Source organism: Peromyscus californicus, unplaced genomic scaffold (genome assembly GCF_007827085.1).
Source record: "Peromyscus californicus insignis strain IS unplaced genomic scaffold, ASM782708v3 Scaffold_7__1_contigs__length_154581171, whole genome shotgun sequence".
In the NCBI taxonomy this organism is placed as follows: domain Eukaryota; kingdom Metazoa; phylum Chordata; class Mammalia; order Rodentia; family Cricetidae; genus Peromyscus; species Peromyscus californicus.
Genome location: NW_026294595.1, coordinates 87,513,142 through 87,527,689, shown reverse-complemented (window position 1 = coordinate 87,527,689; position 14,548 = coordinate 87,513,142). Strand labels below are relative to the sequence as shown.

Genomic DNA, 14,548 nt, shown 5'->3' with positions numbered 1-14,548 from the left:
TGAGCCACCGCAAACACACAGGGACCCCTCCGAAAGCATCCATTCCGTAAATTCCCTGGTCCTTCCTATTGTTACCATAGCCATGGAGTTCTCGTGATCTAACCCAAATTCCTGACTCTATGCAGAAACCCACTCCTGGTTTATCCTGGATACTCTTGGAAACAGCTTGTTACCTATGCAGAGGGCCCTGTGATGTCCTTTTTGGCCTTTTATTCTTCTAGTGACACAGTGTGCTTTTCAGTTAGCTTCCTTTTGACATCACAGGCCACTGCTGCCTTCTCCCTAAACAAGAATAGCAGAAATCATTTATTTTAGTTGGTTTTGTTCTTTTTAACCTTTTGTTCCAAACCGTTGGATTAACTTGCCTCTCAGTACCAAATTGGGGTCCATCCGATGGTCACTGGTGAGCGGCCTTTTCTTGCTTGCTTTGGCTTTAACCAAATGTATCAATGTATACCACCATATCCACCATGAATACTTGCTGCGTCTAATCCCTTCAGCAGGAAAATATGAAAGCAGCCCCCAACTCTCTGCCAAATAGGATAATGGCTCCTTAAATCAGCCTTTCCAAAGTCTAGCTACTGGGTAAGCCTCAGCCCCCTTGTGACTGAAGGCAATTTCTCAGACAAGCCTCAGTGACTAAGCAGTATTCAGGGACTTCTGGGTGGAGGAGCCTGTGAAGTCGGGCACTATGGCCTCAGCGATGGGCACTTCACTCGGAGTTCATCTCTAATAATATCACATGAATACAATCTTTCCAGGGACACAAATCAAGTGGCTTCTTCAATCTGTGTGCCAAACTCCTAAGCTATGTATGGGTCGTGCGGCAAATACATGGGCATTAAGGCCTGGGTTGTTGTGGATGCAGACCTCAGCCAGCTCTGCCATAAGGCTTTTCCAACAACCTCAGGAACCCTAGCAAACAAACATGCGGCTGATCAATGCTGTGTCCTTTCCCAGCTAAGGAGAAAAGCTCCTATCCAAACATCGACAGGACATTCTTGGGCTGAAGGGTATAGCTGCTCATGCACACAGCAGAAGGTCATCATGGAAGAGAGTTTTCTTTAGTCAATGAATGGCTCCTTTTTTCCCCCCATTTTTTCTCTTTTCCTCAACAGTTGGAGGAGAATGAAACAGAAGCAAGAAAAGTGCTTTATGTTTTATCTGTTCTCATTCACAGCAGGGACTGTGACCAATAATTGGTCTCTCTAGTGCTTGGCATATTAAATATTAACTATGAAATAAGAACAGAAAGCCCATTTTCCAGCTCGCCTATTCTTTCTGATACAGATAAGTGTTAGGCATTCACTAGTAGCTGTAATGAACATATTTTCAGGCCTTTGACTGCACCACTCACTTGTGCTAATCATGTTTGGGCATTTTGTTGTTGTTGTTGCTTAATTTTCACCACAGCATTTACAGGTATCATTTTCATCATCATCATTATTATTTCCATTTTACAGATGGAGAAACTGAGGCTGGGGGAGTATAAGAAATTTGCTCGAGTTCTCACAGCTGGAAAAGCCATGAGACCAGTTCTGAGTTAGCATTTGAAATGACATTCTAGACTAGGCTTACATAGTACACTGAACATACATGCACAGTGGTGTGATTTTTGCCGCTGTCGCCAATCACAAATGTATACTTTGTTTAAGAGTCTATGCTGTAAAAACAAGTGTGATAACAGGGAAAAGTGTAGCATCTGTGAACTCTGAGCTTCGCAGGCCAAGGAAAAGCTCTAGGTTCCAAAGGTCAGGTTTTGGCTCTATGCCCCACCCGCTAGGCTTGCACAGAGCTTAGACTGGCCTCAGAAACAGCTCCAGCTATATGTCAAGTTCTAATTGAATACACTTTGTACAGTAAAGTGACCAGCCACATCCATCCATACTTTCACACTGTGTATTATAGGCTCAAGGCCCTGCTGGGCTCTAGAAGATAAAGAAGGAATATGAAAGATGACCTTGATTTGCAAGTGAACTTTAGCAAAAAAACAGGACTCAAGGTTTTATGACCACATTACATGATTCCTAATCCCCAAGGCCAGCTGGTCATTCTTGATGTCTACCCATCAACCCCAGGGACACACCTTGCTTCCTGCTGCAGCAAGAACAGAGCAGAGTGATATCTGGAATTGGTTTGTCAAGTCATTGGTCCTGGGATCCCTTAGATCTTTAAACATACTTATGTGTAAACTGTACTTGATATTCGAAGTAAAAAAGGATAATTTAAAAATATTAACAGACTTTCAAGTAACAGTAACAGACTAATTCCATATGGCAATTTATTTAAACTTGACTGCATTATTCCCTCCATTAGTGAGAAATGGCATTGTTTCACATTTTCAAATGTCTTACATTTATTTATTTGTTTAGTGTGTGTGTGCATGTGTGCATATGTGCATGTGTGTGTGTGTGTGTGCATGTACAAACATGGCACATGTGTGTCAGTCAGAGGTCAACTTACAGGACTTGGCTCTCTCCTTCCACTGTGTGTGTTCCAGGGATTAAATTCAGGGCTCCAGGTTTGGTGAGCAATCTTTCCATCTCTCAGATGTTAGGGACACCTCAATATTCTTACATACTTGGAGATTTTTTTAGTTTTTCCTTAAAATATTTGGATTAGCAAAGACAATATAGGTTTCTTTGTGGTATTTTCAAACAAAACTTTTTTTGTTGTTGATTCTCATCCACACCTTCTTGGGGTTCTGGTATTGGCACCTTGTACGGCTTAATGTCTGCCTCTGGCTTAGCTCGGTAAATGTCTAGAAACTCCCTGTGCAATCAATCAGCTACCTGAACAATGGGCTTCAAGAAGCCCAAAAGTGCTTGACTTTCCCTGCTGACCTCATCACTACTGTAGTTTTTGGCTTAAGACATTGGACGTTCCTATTAGCCATGCTTTATGTGAAGAGACATAAATTCACAAGACTCACAGACAAGGAAATAACTGTGAGTAAAACAGAATAAAATCATGGATTAGCCAGTGGTTCCCTAAGAAGATGGAGGAGGAGAGCAAGAGAGACAAGCATTGATGGTTCAAACAGGCAGAGGTGTCTCAAGAGGATATTATCAATGACCAATTCACCCTGAGGTAGAGGAACTCAGCAGGGCACAAACTTGAGAAATTCCTGGAATTCTCATGGGGGCAGGGAGGAGGTTTGCTTCTGTGTAATTTGATTCTTATTTTTAAATGAAAACATCTTTCCCTTTGAAACATGGTGAGGAGTAGTGACAAAATTATTGGATATTCCGGTCCTTCAGGATTCTAATAGATACAAGAAGCAGTAAGTTCTCAGGGGTGTGTACACACATGCAGGATGCAGAAGGCTACTTCAAGGAACAAGCCTGGCAGTTGTGAGGAAGGCCAAATTCTTATGCCTGCTGGGTAAACTGTCAGGACGAACAAATGGGAAACTAAGGCAGTAGTTGGAATGCACATAATTCATCTTCCACTAGGTTTCAACTGATTGGACCAGGTCCCCACAGAATAGCTAGCTCATCTCCTTTCCGTAAATGTAACTGTAAATTTTAACGAAAACTACAAAATGCCTCCAAGAGCACTGGAGAAGTATAAAACTGACCCCTGCTCACGATTCTGCTTGAATAAGTTCCTTTCTACAAATTTGTATAAATAAAATTATTTTCAAACCTAGGGACTAACTAGAAAAATACAAAGCAAGGAGAAGATAAAGAGAAAAAGCTGGTTATGTGCAAAGGAAATAGAGGAGAAACATAGGATGGAAGCAGAGAAACTGCCACAGGGAGACATGCATAATTATAAGGGTGATAGAAGAGTGGCAGAGAGAAAGATCACAGTCCCTGGGGTAAATCACCCTTAACCCTTAAGGTAAATTGGCTTTATAGCAGGAATTAGAGAAATAAACATTATTTACAACTCTTTCTTTTCCTTATCTTTAGTGTGGGAAGGAGAACTTATCTGAGTTTGCCAGGCAGGTTTAATTGACCTAAATTATTAACTCTAACGAGCAGGTCTCTGGACCAGAACTTCCTATCCCTGTATTCTTTGTTGGGTAACTTTGATTCTTTCATATTTGTTACAGAGAAGATGTGTGCTCCCTTCTTTCTCTGGATCAAGTCCTTATCCTCAAAGTTACACTGACTAGGAGGCAACCTTTGAGATGGTCTCCAGTGATCTCTACCTGCTGGTACTTCTCATGCCCTTTGTGTATCTCCTCCCTTTAATGGGGGGGGGGTGCTGTGCCTAATGATGAGCCCCTAGTGAGTAGAACACAGCAGGACAATGAGTATTTTTAATTTAAGCCTGTGACTCTGTGTTGTTAGCACTCTTGACCTATCTGAACCTTCTCACTTGTTAGTGAAGCAAACTTCTTAGCTGTAAGTTCCTCTATGGGGAGACCCACCTGACACAGAGTTGAAGGTAAAAAGGAAGTTGAATTCTATGCCTCAGTTAGCCCATTTGTAAAACTGGACCACAACAATGACAACACAGGGCTTCTGTACTATTAAAGAGTTTGATGCATGTTCAAAACCAGAACAGTACCTGACACACAGTAAACATACAGCCAATGTTAGCTTCTCAGTACTGCTACTGACCATCATATCATGACCACTGAAAGTTCAGAGAAAGATCACTGAGCTCTTTCTAGAGAAAGCACACTGCTGATGGATTACTAATAACAATGTTGTATCTTACATTGCAAACCTTCAATTTTCAGTCTTAACTTCCTAAGCTTTAAATATCTCTGATGAAAAAAAAAAAGGAATGTCCTTAGACATAGCTACTCTGAGAGCACAGTGCTCTTCTGATCTTGGAACAATAAAAAAGATTTTTCAACTGTGTGAGAAATAAACTACACAGACATCTTCCATTTGGTTCTTCTCATCATGAAATGATTTTTTCCCAAGAATATTTAGTTCTTGGTTATAGAATTATTTGCTAAAAATGTGGTAAGTATTGACTTGGAATACCGAGTGAAAGCTGCTTCTACCCAGCCTGTGGTTACTCTAGAATCTTATGGATCCACTCCTTCTATGACTTTTTGTCAGATTGGAGGCAAGAGGTGTGTGGAAAGGAGTGTGCAACATACAAAGAGCAAGCCAAAAGGTCATTATCGCTCATCTCTCTTTTCTAAGTCACAAACCAAGGCAGACACTGTCCTGTCACTACTTCTCTAAGCTGTCTTATTAGGAGTGAGTGAATACTTGAGTGACGGTTTCCCCAACACATCTGGTATAGCAAAAGAAAGCTTCAGGTAATAAGTATTTGGATTTTCAAAAATACTGCCAAAAACAACAGATGGGATGTTAAGTACTAGCTGAATAATACTCCTGGTTTTGTAAATATGGGGCTGAACCTAGATCTCAAGAAATTCTTTTTTTGTTGTTTGTTTTTATTTATTTTTTTCTATTATCATCTTGATACAGTACAAATTCTTATCCTAATAGTGAAATGTTGCACTGAGGCTTGCCCAGTGATTGAGTAAAACCAAAACTTATTATAAGCCACAGTCATCCTAGGGTCCCCCCTGCTATGTAGCCTCCCTGGTTCTGTGGGTTGCACTCTGGTTGTTCTTTGCTTTATATATAGTATCCACTCATGAGTGAGTACAGGGATGAGAAAGAAGTCAGAGAAACATCACCCTTTACAATAGCCACAAATAATATAAAATATCTTGGGATAACACGAACTAAACAAGTGAAAGACCTATTTAATAAGAACTTTAAGTCTCAAGAAATTCTTTCACTCCTAGAGATTCAAGAAAAACAAAGGTGCACCATCTGTTGACCAAGGCAAGGAAGCTGTCACTCAAGTGTGTTTCAAACCATTCTTTCTTGTCCCTTTTCAATTGCTTTCCAAAGTCTTGTAGTAGCTGCTGTAATAGGGTTAGCCAGAGAGATGGTCTCCACAGCTGAGTTGAAATGAGGAAGACCAAATTGCCTATAATATATAAGTGCTTTATATCAATTTGCAGAATATAATTTGTCTATCTCTGTTTCCAAATAATTTCAAAGAATTCCTTTTGTCTCTTTGCTTGAACTGGAGATAACAAATCATACTGATTTGGTTTACATTTGAAATCAGACAGTATGCCAATCCCGTGTTAGCTGAGAAACCTTATAGATGCCCATTAACTTTCATTCTCATCTGTAAAATGAGGTAAAATGCCTACCTTGCAGGGTTGCTGATAGTTGTTATGCTATGAAAACCAAAGTTTAGTGTGGGAAGTCAGGATAGGAGTAAAGAGATTGAGAGCCCTGGCTGGCTCTGGAGGAGGTAGTTTAGAATGGGTAGTGTTGTCTCTGGAGTAAAGCACTTGGCATATTCTGGGATACTGATAGATTGTAGTAAGCCTCAGCCTCAGCCCCAGCCCCCGGACTCTCAGAATTAACAAACAGCAAATGAATCTGAGAAGTTCTTAAGCTCCATTAATGTATTGCTGCCTCCCCTAAGTTTCAATTTCTGAAGGCAGAAACTGATTTTTTTTTCTTCAAATTACTAAATAGTTGATTCTGTGGACTATGTGCCACAGTTTCTTTCCCAGATTCCTGGGATTTTTGTCAAGGAGACTCAGGGTGTCATCTGGGATAAGAGGACTGAGTTCTCCATGAAAAGTCCTGTTCATTACCCCCTACTGGGTTCATTTCTCCACTACTTTCATTTTGAGCTCCTGCTCTCATGTCTCGTCTTTGGATGTCAGTGGCAATGAGGACTATGATACATTTATTCACATTGTGTTTCTGAGGACCTCACCATCATAGGGTACTTTCCGGCCCAATTTCCAATTGCCCAGTGGCTTGTTCTGTCAGCTGGAGCAACCTGGATGTGCTAGAGAATTAACACCCCTGGGAGCAGCTTTCACCCATGGGCTGACCAGAAGGACTTTATAAATAACCTGGCCTCCTTGTCTTCCTGTGGGTGGTTTTGAGAGGTATATTTGTCATTAGTCACAGAAAGATTAGGTTCTGCTCCTCACACCTGTAGCTAGTTTACTAGCTTCGTTTCTTCCTTTATTTCCTTCCTTTCACAAGTTCTGGGATCATCTTGCAAAACCTTTCCTTGGGTCTGCTTTTTGAGAAATCAGATGGCAACCCAAGATATCTGCTCATCACCAGACTCTGCTGAGGGCTTCAGTACCACTGACTCTTTCAGTTCTCCGAGCGCCGCCTGAACATTTTTGAAATTTTCCTTTCCCCTTGTAAATAAGAAAGCTGAAGAAAGGAAAGGCTATGTATCTAACCCAAGTCTATAAAACTAATAATTATTGGTGCTAAGATCCAAAGTATAATGTTCTAAAATGAAGGAACTTTGAAATCTGCTGATCCAGGTGGAGAGCCTGCCCTTTGGATAAAAATCACAATGTCCTCCAAATCCCTTAGCAAAGCTATTTTTCTCTCATTAAGTCCTGAATCTTGCTTTAGTTTTAAATGTTTCAAATCCAGATGATCTTGGTTTGTCACTCAAAGGTGACCCTTTATTAGAGGTGGTAGTTTTGCTTCTTTCACTCCAATTGCATTATGGGGGCCAGAGCAGGAGCAACGCAACAAGGGGCAGTAGGGAGTTCTGCTATAGTTCCTGAATAATGTTAGTTCTTCTGGTTCCTGGGCCAACAAAACAGGGGAGCCACAGCCTCGGTTCCAATCTTTGTGCTCCAAGGACAGTAACAGGTAAAGAGATGTTGGGAGGCAGGAAAAGCCTGGTTGTACATGGAAAAGGATGATTTAAATTCTGTCTTCAACTCTATATTTGAAGAGCTAGTGGTACATAACATATGACTTGAGGTATCTATCCAGCATGAAGCTAGAAAAATAAATTGGAAATTAATTGGACAATAAACATGTGAACACAGAGGTAACAATGGCTGATGGAGGGACATGAATCCAGTGTTCAGAGAATGAAGTGGGTACAGGAAGGGATCCTGAGCTGCTCATTTCTCATGTGAGGAGGAAATGAGGTCAGCAGGAAGGACAGAGAAGGAACAGACATTGAAGGAGGTGAACCAGGATAGTGTCAGAGAAGTTGTTTCAGAAAATACTGATTAACAAGACCGAACAGTGCAATGGTGAAGGAGAAAGGAACTGATGTAATGTACCTCTGACATCTCATAATATGAAGTCATAGACCATAATGCTGAGGTATAAACTAAAAGGATCCAGAAAACGTGTAAAAGCGCGTGTGAGTCACATAATTTAATAAATCTATACTTTGCTTTTGTGAAGGCTATACTAGTACCATGTAAAAATGTAGTTCAACCAGTCCTCAAAATTTGTGAGGATGCCATATTGTGTGTAACAAGTATTCAAGCTAAGAGTCCTTAAGATTAACTTCAACCTGGTCTTTGTTTCTCTCTTTCCTTTTGTTATTTGTATTAGTTTTAAAAAGTAGCAAATAGCTTCTTAGGTGACAAGCTCCAGCTAACCACAGAGAGAATTTCAGCATACTTATTATGTACTTCAAAGATTTTGAGCTAAGTAAATTCACTTAACACTACAACTTTACTTAGGATGAAATGATTTTATTTGAAATTAAATATGCACTCAAAGATCTTATGCACATTGTGATATTACCCTAAGTTCAGTTACAAAGAAACATGGAAAATAAATACTAAAGAAAGAGCTTGGAGATTGGTGCCCTAGTCCCAACTTTTATCAATGCAGTCTAGTCTTTTATCAATGCAGTTTACCTAGCAATGGCACAGCTCAGTTTTCTTTTAACTTAAAACTAACTGCCGGGCGGTGGTGGCGCACGCCTTTAATCCCAGCACTCGGGAGGCAGAGCCAGGCGGATCTTTGTGAGTTCGAGGCCAGCCTGGTCTACAGAGCGAGATCCAGGAACGGCGCAAAGCTACACAGAGAAACCCTGTCTCGAAAAACCTAAAACAAAACAAAAAAAAAAAACAACAAAAAAAAACTAACTAATTTAGTTTGTATGAGAATACTTATGCTATGGCATGTGTGTTGGGGAGGGTGGTCAGAGGACACCTTGTAGGAGTTGGTTATTTCCTTCCATGACATGGGTTCTGGGGATTAAAATTAAGTTGTCATGCTTGGTGGCATGTTCCTTTATCCACTGAGCCATCTCCACAGCTAGGGAGTTGACTTTTTATCAGGGTTTCCAAAATTAGTATTGATCCCTGGTAATGAAGTGTGTGTGTGTGTGTGTGTGTGTGCAAGTATATGCATGCAATTAGAGAAAGAAAGGGAGAATATAGTGAGTTATTGTAGGTCACATTTGTCTTTTCTCCTGTTTTAGGTTAAAACAACCTACTTTTTTGTACGATGAAAACAGCCATCACCAGTGGGATTTCAGTGTGCTTAATGGCAACATAAAAAGCTTACAAACCCATGAGATACTGAGCATTTTTTACTTGTCTGTAGATGCACTGGACCACAATGGTTCTGTCCCTCCAACTTCTAGGCTGGATAAGAATACAAAATATCTGACTCTTATTTCGAACGTAGACCAGAGCAACAGGAGCCACTCAGCAGCCCTGCAAGGCTCTCGTGTAGAGTCCAGCAACATTCTGCCATGCCTGCTGGCAGTACTGGTGACATATTGAGAAGGAAATTTCAAAGCATAACTTGCATCCCAAGACACCAGCACTCTGAAAACCAACAGAAAATTATGCATCCTTGTCATGCAGAGAGAAGGAAGATCTGCTTTGTTAAATTGCGTGAGTTATTTTAAAGGAAATTCTGCCAGCTCAAATAAGTTGGAAATGAGAGCTGTTGAGAACACGGTGTAGGGACAGGTCGAACCCAAAGGCTGGCAAAAAAATCTACCCTAGGATCAGAATCAAAGTCATTTACCTACATTTTTGTCTACTGAAATATGGGTCTTGCCCTGACACCTGAAATAGATGACATAAAACTCTACCGGTCTCCCTTCCCACTGTGTATCATCCTATTTCAGCGGTAACTGTTCAAGCTGCAGTGAGTCAGGGCGGATTGTTGATGGCAGCAGCTTTAATATATCTGTGCCACGGAGCTGTGGGAAGAATTAAAATGTATAAAGTAAAAATCAAATGCATCCAGGTTAGTGTGAGATTTACCTGATTAAGTATAGTTCCACGAGGCACTGGGGTTCAATCCCATCAAGCCCAGGGGGAAATATGAATGGAGAAGATGGGTACTGACAATTCCACCTCCTAGAGGAACCCATACGTTTCAATATGCCATAGCAACAGAAGACATTGCTCATTAAAGGTAAAGGCATAATACAGCTCAGAAAAACCCTCCTAGAAACAAACAGAAAAAACAGTACTGATGTTCACCATTAACTTGTAGCATATGAGCTCTGCCCAAGATATTTTGCTTATTGTGACTGGAAATCGTTTTCAGAATCCAGAGTTCTTTCTATATAACTTATTAAAATCAAATGCCAAGAGAACTTAAAGAAAGGCAGGGACACAGACATAGCTGTAAGGCAGACAGTGGAAACCACAGCACAGGAGAGAGGTAGAGACAGACCCGTGAGCCATATCTCAGGATTTGTATATGGAACACACTAAAAAAGATTTTTAAAATGAATTTTTCAGTGTTTGTGTTGCGGGGAGGGTATGTGTACGTGAGTGTAGGTACCCACAGAGGCCAGAGGCATTGGAAGCCCTGGGCCTGTAGATAAAGGCAGTTGTGAGGCACCTGATGTGAATGCTGGGATACAAACTCAGGTGGTACTCACAGCTGAACCATCTATCCAGCCCCTATACTGAGCACTTTCACGTGGTGCTGCACAGCATTTTATAACCACCAAGTTATTTAATTCTGCTTACAGGAACCCCAAGAAGTAGGTATATTCACCCCCATTTCCCAGATGAAGCAGATCCTAAGAATTCAAATCTCTCTGCTCAGTCATTCAGTCCTTAAATGGCACAGTTTAACTTGGGCCTCAAACCCCCATCTTATCAACGATGTCAATGTGGACATAATGCATAACAGCTTGAGTTTTTGTTAAATGCAGGCTGACCCAGAAGCAAATGTATAAAACCTTGATGGTGCTAGTAGCTTCAACTGTTGCTTTAGCAACTTGTCACAGCTGGAGGTTCTTGAGGGGAAGACGTTCAATGGATGGTGCACGGAGAAAGCCTTGCAGGCATGCTCAGCTCACTTCCATCTCTGCTGTGACACACAGGGTATCCCAGGGAACAGAGTCCTTTCTTTGATTGTCTTAGGAGTGTTGTGCCAGAGTGGTATATTAAATTTGACCTTGTAATGTAGTCCTTCAATCTTAAGATATTACAAAAGAAAAAGAGGTAGGAGGAAGGGAAGGGGAAGAAGACAGAGAAAGGAGGGAATTCCATGTGTTCAGCTTCAGGCAGATATATGTGATTGTGGATCCTTGCCTGTGTCAAGCATTTAGATATCTGTAGCTTTTCTGAGAGAGAAAGAGATATCACTAGAAGAAGAAATGCATTTTCACACACCTATCCCCTTCCGAAGAAGTGAATTTTGCAGTTGCTCCTAAAGTCAGTAGAGCAAAGATAGATACCAACTTGGCTGCTTATTGTAGATGTTCTAGAAATGAATAATAATCACTTCCAAACATTAAAACATGTCTGTAAAACGTGTTTTCCATCCTGCTTATTGATACCAAAAGTGGTGTGCTTCTTTGTTACTTTTGCGAATGAGTTACAGGTGGCTGAACTAGTTACTTCTCTCATGGTCGTCACAAAATGCCTGGCAGAGCAGCTTCAAGAAGCAGCTCATTTTGTCTCACAGTTTGAGGGCACTGTCTATCATGGTGGGGTGGGGAAGACATGGCAGAAACTTGAGGTACTTGTTCATATTGTATCCACACAAGACAAGGCAGATAGAGAGGTACACATGTGTACATAGGCGCGCGCGCACACACACACACACACACTCACACTCGGGGTGGTGGTGGGGGATACTCATGCTCAGTTCACTTTCTCCTTTTATTTAATCTGCCCCCCAGACCATGCTATAGTGCTGCCTGAATTCAGGGTAGGTCTTTCCTCCTCTGTTAAACCTTTCTGGAGACTCCCTCACAGACAGACCCAGAAGAAAGTTTTCCTGGAGATTCTAAATCCAGTTAGGTGGACAATGGAAATCAACCATCACAGTAGAAATACATTTTGTCCTATCACATGTTGAAGAGATTCATGACTTAAATACCCAAGTGAAAAACACAGAAAGATTTTTTTCCTTAGCTGATGGAAAAATAAATATCCAGTCAATATATAGATAGGATTCATATATATGATTACATATCAAAAATAACAGTGCTAGCAAAACCAGCTTCCTCAACTCTACAGTTCTTAAAATTATTGCCTTTATCCATTCTCTAAGTGGAACCTGAGTCAGTACAGATCAAAGCATGAGCGTAATTAGCTTAAGAAATGCACTTCAGCAAATAGATGGTGTCTATAGTTAGGGGATCTTTCTAGTGTGATTTCTGTTGCTGTGATAGACATCATGACCAAGAGCAACTTGGGGAGGAAAGGCTTTATTTTTAGCTTGTAGGTTACAGCCCATCATAGATGGGAGCCAACCGTGCTGGCTGGTTTTATGTCAACTTGACACAAGCTAGAGTCACAGGAGAGGAGAGAGCCTCAGTTGAGAAAACGCCTCCATAAAATCAGGCTGCAGGCAAGATTGTAGGGCATTTTCTTAATGAGTGACTAGAGGGGGAAAGGCCCATTGTGGGTAGGGCCACCCCTAGTCTGGTGGTCCTGGGTTTGGCAAGAAAGCAAGCTGAGGGAGCCATAGGCAAGTAAGCAGCACCCCTCCAAGACCTCTGCAACAGCTCTGGCCTCCAGGTTCCTGCCCTGTTTGAGTTCCTGTGGCAACTTTCTTCAGTGATGAACAGTGATGTGGAAGCTTAAGCCAAATAAACCCTTTCCTCCCCAAGTTGTTTTTGGTCATGGTGTTTCATCACAGCAATAGTAACCCTAATTAGACACCAATGTAAGAACTTGATGCAGAAACCATGGAGAAACAGTGCTTACTGACTTACTTACCTAACTTTCTTATACAAGGACCACACACTCAAAGGTGATCTCTCCCACAGAGGACTGGGCTGCCCTCCATTAATTAGCAATCAAGAAAATGTTCCCACAGATTTGGCCACGGGCCAGTCTGATAGATGCAATTCCTCAACTGAGGTTCCCTCCTCCCAGGTATGTCAGGTTGACAGCCAAGATTAGTCATCACAGGAGGTGATGCTGCAATGGCATTGAAGGAAGTTTAATGTTATATACAGTTTACTATAGGTCCATATGGGCAAAGAAAAAAAAATCAAATATGGCCTCTTAGCTCCTATGTCCTCAAGAATCGTTTTGTTGCTGTATTCAATGCTGCCCTCCTTTTTGCTAAATGAACAAAGATTTATGAGGTTTTGGGACAAAGTGAAAGGGCCAGGTCCTTAACTCACGAATAGAGTGAAACTAACCAGCCTTTCTGGGATTGAATACACAACCATGCGTGGCCCCATTAACACTATCCGTGTAACTGGCCACTATGAATAATAATAATGCATAGAAAACGAGATGCTTATTCATATGATGGGACCACTTTTCACTATTTATCTAATTGATAAAACACACCTGAGAGTCCCTTTTGCGTGACAAGTAAGCAGGATTAAATAATTACAGAAACATATCATGAGTGATATTTTCAGAACTTAGCAAACTGTGTGTAAAAGATACAACATGCTGAAAAGACTAAAAGTGAAAAAATTTTCTCTGTCCCCATAGGCTGTCCCTCAGCTGCAATGGTGTCAGTTGCACAGTCCCCCTCCATGCAAATGCTCCTGGCTTCTTTGCTGACTTTTTCAACAATTCAAGCATCCCAAGAGAACATTTCATTGTTCTGTGGGTTCTGCTGAAGATCTAACAGTGGCTGATAGCTTTCCTGAGGATTTAGAAATCTAAGAGCCTTTCGCCATTCAGAATGTACTCTTGTTCCCAATGATGGAGATAAGGAAGAAGCTTTATCCGAAGATAGGTCATAGAGGCAAGCATGGCCAGGTGGCTCCACAATGTATAGATGGCATGATTTGTCCCAGGCAGGCTTTAGAGAAGTTGCTAGGTTTAAACCCAGAGTTGCCACTTGCCTACATCTCTCAAGGGTCTTTCTTTCAAACATTTCGTTTGCCAGGAAACTCCTTGATCAGCATTCAGAAGGAGTATCCTGCACCCTGAGTCTTCAGAGGACCAATATGACTGTTCCCAAATCCTAAAAAACCTACCCAAGGCTGGGTGAGTGTTAGCCTTCTAGGACCTGTTGTATGTACTCCCTCTCCTATGCTCTCCTCAGAGTCCACAGGGCTGGCAGTCTAAAGTGAAGAGTAAGGGTAAGGATGCACACAAAGGAATGCTTCGGATGACATCTAACTTCCAAATTGAGGACAGAATGGGAGCCCCCTGAAGCGCCCTGTGGCTACTGCATCTTTATTCAGTGGAGGTGCAGTGTGTCCTTATCAGACTTGTTTTTTGTGTTTTTAAAAACATTTATTGAGTTTGTTAGTTGACAATTTCACACATATGTAATGTGCATTCTGATTACTATACCCCCTCCTTTGTGCGTTCTGACTATTGTACCCCCTCCTT

At 41.4% G+C, this 14,548-nt stretch overlaps 1 protein-coding gene across 5 annotated transcripts in view; it reads right to left on the bottom strand.

Annotated features, from left to right (window-relative positions):
* Window positions 1–14,548, bottom strand: part of LOC128102210 (transmembrane and coiled-coil domain-containing protein 5B) — a 69,201-nt gene that overhangs the window by 52,729 nt on the left and 1,924 nt on the right. The window lies entirely within an intron of this gene.